This window comes from Mytilus galloprovincialis, chromosome 14, assembly GCF_965363235.1.
Source record: "Mytilus galloprovincialis chromosome 14, xbMytGall1.hap1.1, whole genome shotgun sequence".
Lineage (NCBI taxonomy): Eukaryota > Metazoa > Mollusca > Bivalvia > Mytilida > Mytilidae > Mytilus > Mytilus galloprovincialis.
In genome coordinates, this window is record NC_134851.1 from 16,468,880 (window position 1) to 16,486,943 (window position 18,064).

Sequence of the window (18,064 nt, forward strand, 5' to 3'; positions counted from 1 at the left end):
TTTTGTCAAAATGATGTGGATGCTTGAGCATCTGAGCATACATGCAAGCTACGCCACTTCGAGTATGTCGACCTTACAGGCTGATATTGTTAGACTGAAGCATTTGAATTAAACATAAATATATCCTTATTATGGCAAATTAGAATATTTTTTTTTTTAACTTTGGAACCAAACATAGAGGAGATCAGGGGAAATAGCTAGAACACCACATATGTATATTCATTCTTAATTATATATATGATTTAATATGATTTTTTGTTTTATTTTTCTTTCGTTTGTTGTCTGTGATTTATTTTTTTATTATCTGGAAATTATTGTTTTTGTCAGTTTGGTATGTTTGCCAGGGGCGGATCCAGGATTTTGGAAAAAAGGGGGGGGGGGGGTCGAAATTTGTAAAAAAAAAAAAATCAAACTTTTTTTGGGCTTAAAAAAACATAAAATAAGTTTAAAATACACCCTTTAACGGTTCCTGACGTGGAACATGTATATTCTACAGTTGCTGTAAAATGTTGGACATGTTTGATGCTGTATTAATTCTCCCTATTAAGTGTATTTCATAAAATGATATAGTATGGATCCAAAGCTATGTACAGATATATTTGACGTGGGACTTGTCAGTAAAACATTGACATGGCAAATTATCGTGTGTTGTATGTTAAATTAGGATAAACTTACAGATTTCTTTTTGTAAGCAAAATATACGCCAGGCTATTCAATGAAATTTACAAAACGACCAACACGAGTTAAAATACAAACAAGCAATGTTTAGCCAAAAGTTTCGTTGAAAATTTTCACCCAAACAAAGTAAGGGGTTCCAAATCAACCAAAAGGTTACGAATGAGTCTGAAATGACAACGAATTTATGAATGCCGGTCGACAAATGGAGACATTAAGGCCACACCCAGTAGGCAGGTTGCAGTCTGGTTTTGAAAAAAAGATTCAATACATCAGGTCGCCGAAACAGACATTCCGGTCAGACATGGAAACCCGGTCCCAAAAAAATACGCCCGATTTTTTTTGCACCAATTTCTGCAGGCTTCTATCTTCATGCCTTATATATCACGTAACACATTACTACACTGGTAAAAACTGATAGGGAAAGGTGACACTCGTCCACAGTAGGCTTGATTTTTGTCAACCCTAGTGGTCTAGCGGGCCTGGCATAGTGCAAGGCGATATGGGATCACGATATCTCAGTAGCATATGGTCGACCCTATAGTGGTCTAGCAGGCCTGGCATAGTGCAAGGCGATATGGGATCACGATATCTCAGTAGCATATGGTCAACCCTAGTGGTCTATCGGTCCTGGCATAGTGCAAGGCGATATGGGATCACGATATCTCAGTAGCATATGGTCGACCTTAGTGGTCTATCGGGCCTGGCATAGTGCAAGGCGATATGGGATCACGATATCTCAGTAGCATATGGTCGACCCTAGTGGTCTAGCGGGCCTGGCATAGTGCAAGGCGATATGGGATCACGATATCTCAGTAGCATATGGTCGACCCTAGTGGTCTAGCGGGCCTGGCATAGTGCAAGGCGATATGGGATCACGATATCTCGGTAGCATATGGTCGACCCTAGTGGTCTAATTGTCACTGGTTCAGAAGTACTCAAACAAATATATTTATACATATATATTTTTGTTATTTTTTTAGTGTTTGATTCCATTTTCTATCGCCTATCATCTACTATGCGCATTGGGTGTAGGAAATGTGTTTTTGAGTGAACTAAAAGAAAAAGTCCGGGAAGGTGCAGAATATAAGTGAAGACTTGGCGGACCGAATATCGGGGAAGTGAATTTATCAGCTTTCTTTTGGACACAAAACTACTTCAAAATATAACACAGACAAACTGTATTGGAATTGCTTTGACTACCGTAAGAACTATAATTTCAGCAATTGGAGATAGGTCAACCCCACGTTCAATTTGAAGATTAAATATAGATTTTGGAAATTTTTTGGAAAAGATTGCGTTGGGAAGCTGTCCTGCTGTCCTACCGTAAGTATTCACTACATTTTGTCAACAAAAATACCAGTGTAACATCTTTCATCCAATAAACTCATCATAGAAACCAGGATTTAAATTATGTATTTGCACCATCCGCGCGTATCGTCTGCAAAAGAATCATCAGTGACGCTGGAATAAAAGAATTTAAAAAGGCCCAATAAAGTACGTAGTTGAAGGGCAATAATTCCCCAAAAAAAATTGCCAAATGCAGTATCCAGTATATCAATAATATTGGTTTCATTAATATCTTTTATTACGATTTTTGTTGGCTTTCAGACAAACGTTTGTGATTTTTGATTTATGAGTTTGACTGCTCCTCTGATATCTTTCGCCCCTCCTTTGTGGCAAGTGGAACATTTTTTTACGTTTATAATGGACCCCTGTTTATACTGTGTTGCATTGTTTGAATAGTAATAAAATTGAGAATGGAAATGGGGAATGTGACAAAGAGACAACAACCCGACCATAGAGCAGACAACAGCAGAAGGTCACCTACAGGTCTTCAATGCAACGAGTAATTCTCGCACCCGGAGGCGTCCTTCAGCTGGCCCCTCAACAAATATATACTGGTTCAGTGATAATGAACCCCATACTAAACTCCAAATTGTAACGCAAATAACGTGACCAACAGTGCTTTAAACATTGCTTGTCTGTTGGTGTTTTTCTTATTTAGCCATGGCGTTGTCAGTTAATTTTCCAATTATGATCGATTGTGAATATCCCTTTGTTATCTTTCGCTTGCATTCAAAGTTCCATTTTTAAAGAGTTGAATTCTTAATTCATCAGCGTTGTCCTAGTTGATATATTGACGACAAGAAATGCGTAACAAACGACTTTGTCCTTATGTAATTGTTTTTTGTTTTTTTAATAACAACAAACATATTTAGATAAATGAGAAAATACCTATTGAACTATTACACTGCTATCTGCAAATTAACGTGTATTATTCACATTTCAAAAACTTATTCATGTAACCACTAATCTTTCAGATAATATGCCCAAATGGAGCTAACGGATAAGGAAGAAATGTATAGATGTCATTATTTCCGGAAGTCTACGTCAGAGGGGAGCTGCAGCCGACAATTCACAATTTACTGACATCAATATTGGATTAACGCTTATAATCATAGCAGATAAAGTTGTTATTGAAGGTATTAGTAAACTAACATTAAACTAACTCACAATTATATGTTATCTTAAAGTTCAATGAAAATTGAAACATTACGGTTACCTTTTTTTTTTTTATCGATTTCAGTTAAATTATAGAAATAAAAAGGTATTTTTCCGCAAACATTTGCGAAACAAATATCTTCGAACAAGATTTCCACTTCCGCAGGCACATTGCGCTCGGGTAGATTTAGCTCTTGTTTATTGCTTTTTTTTATCACAAAGCTCTCCAACTATCACATGTATCAGGCTTCTTAAACATCATTGGGTTTCAGCGTTCCTGAGGACGACAAAACAAGAAAAGAGCTTCGGACACATGAACTTGATCACGTATTGTTTTCATTTTTTATATGGTTGAAAAAGGTGAGCAAACGAAATAAAGCCTATTGACTTTAAAATATAACATGTATAGTATAATAGCATACCTAAAGAACAAATGCTATTTATTTTCGTAATATTATTTTCAGATGACGATGACATAACTGATGTTTGTATGAGTAAATTACCATTAATTATTTGCATGATTGCTGTGATGTCCACCATTTTGTCTTCTGCTGGTGCTGAAGTGTACCTTTATATAAATTTGAAAGCAAAGACAGAACATAACTATGCTTCAAACAACACTTAATGATACTTTGGTTTTTATATTACGAAATCGAAAAGCTTATTTTAATTGTATGTCTGAATATATCTTACTTTCAAATGTAACCAAACAGCTTTGATGTCGCCAAGCACTATAGAAAAGGTTGTTTTTCTTGTTTTTCTTGATACCAAAGACGTATGCTTAGCATGATCAACAAACGAAAGGAACATGCATGCATTGTTTACCCTTTCAAAGCACTAAAGGGTTATTATGTTATTTTTGTGGGGTCTGTTGTCGCCTAGTCTGAGTGATTCTGTGTAGTTTTTTTTTTATAGTTTGCAGTTAGTCATTTCACAGACTGTTATGGTTCTACATATATGAACATTCTCCTATTAATGACGTTTTAACAATTAATCCATTGGAAGTTGGATGTGTACTGATTGATATTTTAGTCTTTAATACATGAATTTCAAGATCTTTACTTTGTATCTTATGTGTATCTTCGCGTTGGTGAGAGTAAATATGTATAACCCCGCTACATCCTGTCTGTGCCTGTATCAAATTAGAAGCTTTTAGTACAGTGGATTTCGTTTGTTGCTGTTAATCAAACGTCTTTTATCGTTTATTGTTTTTTTTACATAAATCAAGCCGATAGATTTTTTTTCGTGTTTTTTTTTTTTTTTTTTGTTACATATTTGTCATTTTGGGGCATACAGCTTACTATCTGGGTTTAGGTTTTACACATTGAACCAGGATGTGGCTTACACTGCTTAATTCTATGATAATTTAAGAGCAGGACTTAATCAAACTTACTTGCAAAAAGACTACAAAACACAAAAATGTGTAAATATGAAAGAGAAGACCAGTCCAACACTTTGATAATGTATTTAAGATGGAGTAGTAGGTTAGTATGTATTCCCTTTTAACGAATAAAACTTTCTAGTTACATAATGACACCATATCTTCAATTATTTCTTTGTATACATTCAGATGTTTTAGAAAATTGCAAAGACATAGAATAACAACTTGAGCTCACCTCCATTCAAGCAGAACAAAATTACCTTGCTATTCCTATTGTAATTTTTTCCTCTGATGGTGATGTTACTTGCGTTCCGTTTTATGCTGTGCACATTGTTTACTTGTTCAGTGTGCGTGTTTAAGCAGTAACCTCTCATATTTCAATAAACTTAGTATTTCTATTCATCCCAAATCATGCAAATCGGCCTCTCGATTTATCGATTTATTATAATTTTAAATTTAAATGAATTGAAAGATACACAAAGGGATATACAAACTCTTTTATTGAAAACAAATTGTCAATGACATTGTAAGTAAACGACAAAAAGACAAACCCACGTTATACATACATATATACATATACATGAGACAGAGCAACAATACCCCACCATAACCGGAATTGATATAAGTTGCTCTCGAAGAATAAGCAGGTCCTGCTCCAAATGTGACACCCGTCTTGATGCTTAAATGAGTACACGCCCAGTCTTATTCGGTATGTCACATCAAGGGAAAGAAAAAGTAATTGTGATAACGGCACTTTGATCGTATCCGCCGTTATCTGTGACAGAAATATATTACATTATGGTCAACTCGTGATGGTGTCTATAAAATGTTTGCTTGGAGAATTTCAACTTGACTACTTGGAACCCTTGGATTAAAAGTATTTTTTAAAGCAACAATCCTCTATCAAGGAAAACTTATACGAAATGCATTCTCTGAAATATCGTATCCACTAGTAGATATACACTCCAGATACATGCGATGCGGGAATGATTCTGCATAGAAATGAAAAGTTCACAATTGGAAACTGAAATCATCTCTTTTGTCGTAAAGTTTTGTTATCATCCTAACCCGAATTCCAATTTCTAGATGTAAGTTAAGTTATAAAAAAAGACGTAACAGTATCTGTTGTATCATTTATTTCAAGAAGAAATGTTTTATGTTTCAATTGTACTGGATTCTGCTTTATCACAATTAAAAACAACACTTATCACAACTGAAAGTAAAATTATTTACATGTTGTCGTCTCTGTCTTCGTTTTTCCATCATGGCTGATTTATTTCGAAACACACTTACACATTGGATTTCTGTAGCAGGTAATTGCAAGGCTAGCAGACACCTTGTACAACTCTCCGCCAATACGGCATTGTATAACTTTTTGTTGACCCTTCGACTTGTACATTGTTTTCTCTTTGATAAAAAGGCTAGCCTCCTTGGTATATAGGTGGGATATCAGTATTGTAAGAAAAACGGCTGTTAAGATATTCATTGTACTGAACAACTCCAAAATAGCCTCACTCGTTTAGAATGTTCCTAGGAGCTCGGTATGTTTGTTATTTTACTTTTTGCAGAGAAAATCTTTATTATATATCTATACACCTACATATATTTAAAAAAAAAAAGTCTCATTTTATAACAACTTTTAATTGAAAAACAAATACGGATCGTTTCAATTTCACTCTTATGTAAGTTGCTTTCATATTAGGTAGACAATTATGTAAAGAAGAATTAGAATCTTAAATCCGACGCACCTGCATGGTTTCAATACACACGATTTAGAAATTTGCCATTCTCGGGTTTACAGGTGTGATGACATCATACCGATAAAAATGCGTATAAACATTTAAACAAGTAGAACGTAGAAGCATGATAGACAAATAAAACATGTGCATAAGAAAGAATGACTAAAAATTAAGAAATAATTCATTCATGCCATGCTCTATGCTCATTTTAACATGGGTAGGCATTATATTTGTTAAAATCTTAATACCGAGCGTAAGCGAGGTATTAAATGTTTACAAATATAATGCCTACCCATGTTAAAATGAGCATATAGCATGGCATGATAGAATTATTTCGATTCTAATAGGAATATTTTGAACTTTGTACTTCGAAGCGAACCTATAGTAGACGCTCGGAATGTCGCCATTTTGATTTGATGAACAAAAACGTTATAGAAAAATCAACAGTTTATCAATAAAAAAAGAACAGAAACATTTAAACTTACTTTTACAATATTTTTATTTAATTTCCCAGCAACACCAACAAAAATGTCCATTTGGATCTCTGGCGTTGTTTAAAATTCATCTGACATTGCATTTTGAATTGTGACGTCAATCACGTGCAGCCCATGTTCTATTCGAATTAGAACATGGCTTTGTGCCCAAAGCTAAAGAAGAACGTCATATTAGAACATGAAATAATTTTACATAACAGTTATTTGTTTGCTTTAAAAGAAACTCGGGCCCAAAATTTAAACATAGGAATGAAATCAGATGTCCCGAAAAGGTTAACAGTTCTTGGTCAATCATTGGTACATTGTCAACATGAAACGACAATAACATTAACATATTAAGGTATAATGATAAGACAATGTAACAAGCAGGCAAATGTATTGTTTCTTACTAATCATACACAAAGAAGCAATGCATGACAAAAGTAAACTTTAAAGATCAGGTACATTTTATAATTAGAACTGACAAATGAGTGATCATTTCACATGGAATAATTACAAAAGTGTTTATAAATTTTCAACTACTCAGTCATTATACAACATAAAAACATATTTTTACACCACTGGGTCGATGCCACTGCTGGTGGACGTTTTGTCCCCGAGGGTATCACCAGCCCAGTAGTCAACACTTCGGTGTTGACATGAATATCAATAATGTGGTCACTTTTATAAATTTCCTGTTGACAAAACAAATTTTTCCAGGCATAGATTACCTTAGCCGTATTTGGCACAACTTTTTGGAATTTTTGATCCTCAATGCTCTTCAACTTTGTACTTGCTTGGCTTTATAAATATTTTGATATGAGCGTCACTGATGAGTCTTATGTAGACGAAACGCGCGTCTGGCGTACTAAATTATAATCCTGGTACCTTTGATAACTATTTATACGGTAATCTGCGTTTACATTCTTTATATGTTTTGTCCAGTATATTTTGGCATGGTGTTGTCTGTCTTTCTTACACATGATTACAATTTCCAAACAGGTCAGCCATCAAACAAAATGGATCATATTTTTTTTGGAAAATTTTATATATTAATTATGTTAGTATGTCTTATCATTGATACCATTAGACCAGTTACAATAGATAAAACAGATGTTAAGTATGATCATGTGTATATTTAATCGGCCTATTAATTCCTGATCTAAACATATGTATATACACAAAAAATAGAGATATAGTCCACTCTCTAAGTGAGGAAAAATAGCAATATTCAAATCACTGGTAACGTTATGATTCATTGTGTGTCCCTTCTTCTCGGTCTGTGACGGGGTTATGTATATATTTCTGTGACCTAAACTGTTTATGTCGACTTGAGGTCCAAATGGTGAAATTGAAATAATCCTTTTTGAAATTTTATGGACGCCATCACGAGTTGTTGATCGTTATGGAATAACCGTTTCTCAGATGCTAGTGGATATGTCATTTTTGTTGTAACTGTAATCCATTTTCCTTTCATGAATGTGCCCTACTGCCCCTCTTGAAGGACGAAAAACAGTTAAATGAAGAATAACCTACATTCTGTAAATTTCCAGCGTCCGAGTACCTTTTTCTATTAAAGTTCACCAGGAAAGCTCAAACCTATGCATTTGAAATTCTAACATATAAAAATACTAGAAAAATTAGGAGCAACATGATTAAAAGGGACATAGAAATAAAGGCAACAGTAGTATACCGCTGTTCGAAAGTCATAAATTGATTGCGAGAAAACAAATCCGGGTTACAAACTAAATTCAAGAGAAACACATCAACTATAACAGGAAAACAACGAAAGAACAGACACACTGATGTGCAATAAAAGCACAAAAGACAATGCAATACACACGGATCGAACTATAAGATAACTACTGTCATTTTCCTGACTTGGTACAGGACATTTTAAGAAAAAATGGTGGGTTTTGAGGCTAGCCACACCTCGCGCTTTTATGAAAATGTTAAATATAACACTAAAATGATAACATTACATGTCAGAAAGGCTACGTACAATGTCGAATATGCAGTATAAATTGCAATACTTCCGAAACAGCTGAAAAAGGTTAGTCTCGTGTTATTCTGTTGTATATCATACTCGTATAAATAAACTGTCTGCTCCATTCATTAGTTAAACATGAATTGATTTTGTCTTAAAACAACTTTTTACAAAAATTGGTGAAAAATGTGGGTCAAGTAGTTATAAAAGGTACCAGGATTATAATTTAGTACGCCTGGCGCGCGTTTCGTCTACATAAGACTCATCAGTGACGCTCATATCAAAATATTTATAAAACCAATCAAGTACAAAGTCGAAGAGCATCGAGGCTTCAAAATTCCAAAAAGTTATGCCAAATACGGCTAAGGTACTCTGTGCCTGGGATAAGAACATCCTTAGTGTTTCGAAAAATTCAAGTTAATGGTCTTTAGAAAGTGATATTTCAGGTATTTGGCAATTGTTTACAAATAATATTAGCAGTGGCAATGCTATAATATACTATATAGATATAAATTTTTTTTGTGTTTACAATGAATAATTATGATGACGATGTGTGTCTTTGAGAACATTGAAAATTGAGGCTTATTAAACCTTAGTTTTTTATTGTATTTTTACCAGGACAATTATTTGATATATTACTTATATTGATTGCGTCATCACTTGAAATACATAATGTGGGTGATGAATATGTAATTTATACGATGGTAGACTTCAGTATTCAATTGCACAAAAGGAAACTATCAAATTACTTACGTAAAGTACTGTATTATGTTAGAGTATCAGTAACTGTATAATTTTAAAAAGGCGGTTACAAAAAAAAGGTTGGTCAATCTTCACATAAATAGTCATTTCGTACATTTTTCTCTTGAAATAAACTTATTTGATAATGATCTCATTTTTAGTTCATTTGTCAACCGAATGCAGACCATTATGGTGAAAAATTGAATGGAGGACATGATAGCACTAGTCAGCTTATGTTAAAAAAAAAAAAAGATGCAGAGAAAAAGTAGATGTTGTTTTAAAGAAAGAATGTAATATTTTGTAATTTTAGAATTTTAGGACTCGAATTTGTCCTTGAGTTTGAAAATAATGGTGTTTATTTCTCTTAATAAATTTGTTGGGTAACATTACTGCTATATTTTACCTTTTAAAGATGCAAGTTAAGAGTTCTTTAATTTTATGTATGAGAAAGAAAACCCGTGATATATATAGCTTATTAAAAATATATATTCACATACTAACGAATACATAAACAGACACCAAAGGCAAATAATCAAATTCACATAGTGTTTATTAAATCAATTGGCTTATGTTCAAACCACCTAAAACAATCGTTTTGCCCTTGATGGCTTATTAGTATGATTAGTTCATCTATTGTATCAATTCGCCGTTTCAGAATCTAATGCATCCTGGGTTATATTTTCAAAAAAGTACACCAAAACGTCCTGATTGGTTAAAAATGCCATAAACAATGGAAATTTAACCAATGACGTGACGTTATTTTCACTTTGGGGTACGAACAATGAAATTACCCATGATGCTTTAGATTCTGAAACGGCCAATTGCATGTCAACATAGAGGTTGTGAGTTCTAACCCTGCACATGGTAGCTCCTTTCGATATAGTTCATCTTAATTGACTAAGATTCTGAGGTTTTTTTTCTCGCAGAAGGGCAGTAGTTCTCTCCGGGTACATCGGCTTTCTTCTACTAACAAAAACTTACCACTACAATATAGCCAAAATTGTTATAGTTAAAGTTAAAAAGTAGAAATAAATAAATTATATATCTTTCATAAACATATAAATCATTGTAAATAACAAAATCTTATGGAATAGAACAAATTCAAAAGGAGTTAACTACATTGAGGCAAATGAGGCAAATGCCTCATGTTAGAAATTAAAAAAAAATGAAACAAAAGATTGTCTTCATATATAAAATTGTTTTCACGGAAAGTGTCTTGCAAGAAGCAAGTTCTCTTCACTCTCTGGTGTCGCCCCTGCATGTTTTTCGTGATCCATGTTCCTATTTTACTTTAAGTTTTCAGAATTTATGGTCTAGTGTTTATACTTCTATGTCGCGGGTTTGTCTTTTGTTCATTTATTGTCCTACTTTATGACTATAGTCTGAGTGTTCATTTTTATTTGTTAACCTGTGGTTTTTGCAATGTTTCATGTCCATGGATGTACAGACATTTTGCAAGAAAATATTTCAAGAATATACGATGCTACTGGACACAGAAAAAAAAATGGTCGTTTCTGCATGGAGAATTGAACTTGATATCAAAGAATACAAAACTCGTTTTTTTTTTGTAGAAAAAAAAAATAGATAGCTGACATGCTTAAAATTAAAGTGAGGTCACCAATTTCCCGGTATCAAATAATTTGAAAAAAAATGTATTGCCATATGACCTTTTACATTGAAAGGTCAAACTTGCATTAAGTCGTGTTCAGACCCTTTAACAGAAAATAAAGGAATATGGAGTAAACGTGCACGGGACCTAACCGCACACAAAGTCAATGCATAGTTGACTTTGTTTGTTCTTATGTTGTACTGTTATACCACTGTCCCAGGTTAGGGGGAGGGTTGGGATCCCGCTAACATGTTTAACCCCGCCACATTATTGATGTATGTGCCTGTCCCAAGTCAGGAGCCTGTAATTCAGTGGTTGTCGTTTGTTTATGTGTTACATATTTGTTTTTCTTTCATTTTTTACATAAATAAGGCCGTTAGTTTTCTCGTTTGAATTGTTTTACATTGTCTTATCGAGGGCCTTTTATAGCTGACTATGCGGTATGGGTTTTGCTCATTGTTGAAGGCCGTACGGTGACCTATAGTTGTTAATGTCTGTGTCATTTTGGTCTTTTGTGGATAGTTGTCTCATTAGCAATCATACCACATCTTCTTTTTTATCATAGAAAAAATACAAATGATCAATGGTCAAAATTTTTATTCCTGTTCTTCATCTTAACTGATAGTTGCAGGAGGGTCTTCAACAATAAAAGAATCATTTCAAATACCGTAAAACAAGGTCAAGATGGTCCTTATTGTCGACTTCAGCAGTACTAGTACTTATAGTATAATACTGCACTGTCACTATATTTAAATCTAGTCATAAAAAAATCACCAGTCTAAGCACAATACAAGACAAGAATAGACAGAGAGATCGGGTATTAATGATTATGAGAATTACAATTTTTGCTTTATCCTACATCTACTAAAACCAAAAAGCTATGTTTTTGCTTTGAGACCAGAATATTGTCGAAAAAAAAATGGCCAAAAACTAATTGCTTTTCAATGTAAGAAAGAGTCCTGGAAACGCTCAGAATGCACGATTTTGCGTAATTTTTCTCATAGCTTCTGGGGGCCCCAGACCCCTCGCCACGCTCGGCAAGGATGTTTTGCCTCACTATTAAAAGAGGCTAGTTACGGCCCTGGTAGCTGGAGTGCAGTAACTGGATTAATTGGTGACAGTGATTCGATGGTTTTATTTTTCATGCACTTTTCTCAGGTTATTTCCAAAAGTCATTTTATCCGACTAGCATTCAATAGCCTCTAATGTTTACTGCTTAACACTATGTCGTATTTCTATACATTTAAAGAAATGATAAAGGCTTAAAACATCTTTTATAACTTTAAAAAAGGAGACGGGAGATCATAACGGATCATCAAAGTCATTACATGTATAGCAGAATAATATCTGTTAAAACCATGTCAACAAACAAATGAATAAAGAAGAAAAGGTAAAAACGATCTTCACTTAATATTATTGATTAAAGTATATCGTACACTACTATGTCAATATTGTCTTCAACTTCAATTTAAAGCGATGCATATTTTCTTTTATATTTGCGAATAATATATGTCAAATTATTGAAAAAGGTTCATTTACACGTGAATTTCCAAATTTCTTAAAATTATTAAAAAAGCCTATGATGTGGCCCTGTGTATAAACAAAAAAAAAAAAAAAAACAACAGAAGAAATTGGTCCTGTCCCTTTTATCAGACATTATATTACATATTTACTGTTTATTTATAACGAATTATGTAACAAAAGTGAAATCAGAAAAATACTGAACTCAGAGGAAAATCCAACCTGAAGTCCATAATCACATGGCAAAACAAGTATTGTCTGAAAACAATGTAATTTTTTTAAAGAATTATTGATTTGAATAACGAGCCAAAAAAAAACCTTTAACAGATAGCACCTAATAATTTGCTAGCTTTTTATGATTTTTTTTCATATTTAACTAGTATTCAATCAAAAAATAAAATAGCATAAACTTATGAAACTAAATGAACTCCTGACAATAAGGTGCATTAAATGTGAGATCTAGTATTTGTGAACGCCCTTATGGCTTATGCTGGTACCGCATCTTTCCCTAGAAGAAAGCTGTCCAAAAGTAGTAATAGTATGTCATTTGCACTCAAGGATAACCAATCTACTTTCGGATATAACATGACAAAATTATAACAACAGTAAGTATTAATCAAATCAAAATTAGGTGTCTGTATCTTTTTCTGGCACCTTTACCAATAAAACGCACGAACTTGAAAAGCATAAATAAATTCATCATATATTCAAGTATTGGAATTTTGTATTTGTGCCAGACTCGCGTTTCGTCTTCAAACGACTCATCAGTGACGCTCGAATCATAAAAGTGTAAAAGGCCAAATAAAGTACGAAGTTGATGAGCATTGAGAACAAAAAAAAATCCTAAAAATGTAGCCAAAGATATTATAACTTTCTAAGTAGACATCCTAAAATACCCCTTTTTGCATTCAAAATGACTTGGCATGAACACAGCTGATATAATTTTTATTGTCGATAACAAAAAAGGTAAACATGTAAAAAGTATGAATAAATGTACAAATAACGCAAAAAGCTCCATCATGCTTTCAATTACGTCCGCCAGATGGTGTGTTTCGATTACAAAATACTCATCAGTGACCCTATTAACTTTGTTTAGAACCGTCTTTAATTAATGGTATCATGAATTTGCTAATAACTGCGTCAAAAGTAAATAATATCTTCCTGTTAAAACATAGTATTATTCGTGAAGTATCAATTAACCATGTACTTTAAAGGTTAATTGAAAAGATTGAAATAATATTCGTCGAAAAAGATTGTGTCTAAACATAAATAGATGAAATATCAAAATAGCCATAGAATGACATCAATGTCTTTACTAGTTTAGTTATTTGAGGAACTTGAATCAATATAGAAACCAGAATATAAGTGCACAGTAATTATGATAGTTTATACAACCAGTGATAGCTTTGGCTTATGACTACAGTTTTCGAGTATACTGATAGTCTAAGATAATGAATCTTTCACATAGAAACTAGTGTATCAGCATTTGCTACAATAGATGATGCGGTTTGTCACCATATTTTCAATCCATAAAATGCAATAATGCAAATAAACTCACCATTGATACCAAGATTGTAATTTTGTATTTGCAACAGACGCGTTTTGTCTAGAAAAGACTCAGCAGGTTAAAAAGGTCAAATAAACTGCGAAATTGCACAGCATTGACAACAGAAATTTCCTAAAAGTTTTGCCAAACACAACATATTTTTTGCAACCGTGTGTTATCAAAAGCACTATACTCTTGCATTAAAAAAAACTCTGTGTCTCGAACGAAACTGCTTTCTATTAAGCGCTATGATTAAAGTGTGGGAAGACTAGAACATTGTAAAATTAACTTCGTTTCGAATATAAAATCAAAAGATTGCTATGCAGAGGCGGATTTAGGGGGAAGGGGGACCGGGCCCCCTTTTGAGAAACAAATTTGGATGCTTATATAAGGAATCACTGAAGCGTGACGAGATCGGGCCCCCTCTTGGGCAGCCAGTTGTCCCCCACTTATGAAAATTTCTGGATCCGCCACTGCTATGTTTTCAGTAACATGGGTAAGTTTCAATTCTTTAAATCATTTTTTTTTTATCTCAAAATGAATGGAACTAAAATACCTGTTATGAAATGTCAAATTAGAGATAGATACTCCATATAAAGGAACTTGGGAGAGAATGGAAAGTTTACAGTTGGAAATTGAAATAAAATTATTGCCCATTCACCACCATTTTTTTCTAAATCATTTAATTCAATTATTTCTTCACTCAAAATATGCTTCATGGTTGCTACTAACTACTCTATGTCCAGCGTAAATAAGATATATATTCAAAAAAATTGTAAGGGTTCCACGGAACCCAGTGTCTCGCCTACTTTTGCTGTTAATCACACACTCAACAAAAATAATGAAAGCTATCAATAAAAAATGTTCCTCTCGATACTATCATTTGATTGTCAGAAGCTTCTGTTCAAGTTTGGTAAAAATCCAGGATAGTTTAAGGATCTTAGAAATGTTTCAAAAACTTTAACTGCAGACTTTATGTAATGTTAACTGGACGAAAAACTAATCCATTTATAAGTAAAATAATGGAAAAATGGGAATTTCTTTTTACAAATTTACTTCTGGATACTATCTTATGATTAGAAACATGCTTCTGTCCAAATTTCAAAAACTTTCCCAACAGCGTGAATATTTGTGGACGCCGCCGACGACACCGACGACGACGACGCCGACGGAATGTAGGATCGCTATGTCTCGCTTTTTTATACCAAAGTCGAAGGCTCGACAAAAATGTATAAAACCTGTTTAGAGTACTTACAATCTTATTCACTCTTTTCTTGATATACTATAAACAATTGTACGTGTTTTACTGATAACAATAGTATTCCTCATCCAGAACGTACAGAACGTACAGATCTGTTGACAGAATAAATCAACATATGTTCTATAACAATGAATGTTCACATACTCATGAATGTCTTTTTTGAGAAAGGGAAAATTCATATTGTAAAACATGAAAGCTGTTTCAAATAAAAACACTATAACTGACGTATATAAAAAGACAACCTATTTTGTTTACGGATAAGTTTTGGAACACGCAATTGGAGTCGGAATGATTTCAGCCGTGGTCTGACGGTTAGTCATTCTCATGAGATAGAATAAGCACAGAAGTTTCCTTAGTTAAATGCACTAACCTTGACTTTGTGTTCCACTATACAGATGATATATTTTACATGATAATTCAATAGTTATCAAAGGTACCAGGATTATAATTTAGTGGCTATGTTTGCTTTATCTATTTCAACGCACTTGACATAAAGAAACCTCACACGTGTTTTGAATATGGTGACTTTCATCTAGAAATTCAAAGGGTTCAAAGTGGTTAAATTGATGTCATTCATTGCGAAATGATAACAGTTTACCATCATGATATGTTTGACGGTTTTTGAACACCGTTTCAAAAAATTCCACCGGACTTCTTGTAGCTACGATCCTGTTCTTTTCAATAAATGTGACTATTCACCATATATGAACATGCAATGAATAATTTGTCAATTACAACTTGCTTAACAGGAACTGATTACCCACCTAGAGCATCTTTATTTTATGTGCATTATTTTAATACTGTTGTTTGTTCTTTTATCGATTTTAATCTTAGTTTTGTCTTTTTAATACACTCATGATTTTTTTTAACAAAGCTTAAATAACTTAATCTGCAGATTGACACTTTGTAAGAACATGCAGAATGTGTTACGGTATATCTATTAGGTCTCTGATAGAACGTCGAATACAAAAGTTGAAAAAACTTGTAAATGATCGACGAAAGTATATATTTAGAGGAAAAGAAGCTTGGAAATGTCTGTCATCTTTTTACGATAAATATGTTGTTATCCCGTCGGACAAAGCTTCAAATTATATTGTATATCGTTCTGCTACGAGCATCATATACTCCCGCATACAAGAAAATATCATTTGACAAAGATGAGATTTGACCGAATCATAAGTCCATCATGGCTTCAATGAACTTTGATTTTTCAACCCTTTATACTACCTCAAATTTGAAATAAGCGGCCATCTTAACACCAGAATCTATAGCAAACGAGATGATTTTAATTTGAATTACGAATTTCTCCCATCACAGTTGCAGTATATCAACTTCATCTGCATATGGAATATACATTTCGAAACTCATTAGTTGCAGATCTTGTAGTCAGACTTTATAAAACGTCCCCTGTTCCGGAGCAGAAAGTTGATGCGCCAGGGGTATGTCAAAGACGAGTGTAGTTATTTTTTCGAAACAAAGTTCATCGAAACCAATAATTCGTACAGTTGTTTTCAATTCGTTAGATTTGTTTTACTTCTAATTTTTCCATTTGTTAAGGGACTTGATATTCTTCGGTGTTCGGTATCTTTGTTATTTGTGTTTTCGATGCCTTCAACATAGTGTAATTTTCAAGTGATATGATGTAATGAGAAGAGTGCAAAATATAATAGTAACAGTAATTTATTGGCATATTCTTGAAAGCTACATGAATAAAAAGACTATTCGACAAGAAGAGCACATTTTGCTCCCATAAGATTGCCGTTGTTCTGTTACGGATTTTTTTTCTTTGCAGTGTTTGTTCTTAGAAATATTTAGAAAACATTAGATTGCTAAGTCAATTGATATGGAAATGTGAATAACAACTTTTAAAGAAACCGTGCACATACAGGTTGCCATACAGGAAAGAAGAGTAACAAATGCATTTCATATTTTATTTCACATACAGGACACAAAGTGATACACTTTCTTTTCAAAATCCTAAGCATAACCAGGACCAGCACTCTGGTAGAGGAAAAATCATTGAAAAATAATTTTGCAACAGACACAATATATATTTTTGTATATAATCACAGTTGAATATTTTACTTCGAAATTATGTTGCTTGCAATCACATCATTCAAACACTGAGGGATATTTGTATCATTGTCGATCATACCATATCATTCTATATCCCTTAATTTTAAAATTTCTTTAACGTTAATAATGTTGCATACTAAGTATTATATAGCATGTATAGTTTACAGTGAAAACACATATATTTTTTTCTTAACAAAATGTTTAATGTTTTTAATATTTATATATTATATTACCACGTGTTCAGGCGTTGGATATACAAGGTGGTACCAAACGCGTTTGACTAAAAGCTATTTGACTGGATTAATTTTCATTAAATTTTGACAAAATATTTACTTTGACCCATAATCAAAAATATAAAAACTGTAAAAAAAATTTAGAAACTTTATCGTAAAAATTTCATTTGATATATAGTAGTTTGACAAACACATATTTTGATCATTGAGAAGCTTAATATTATTTTAGAATAGAACGTGATTAAAACGTTCAGTTGATTTTTACAGAGTTATCTCCATGTAGTGTTATGTACCACATCAAGAATTCGGTTGTTTAA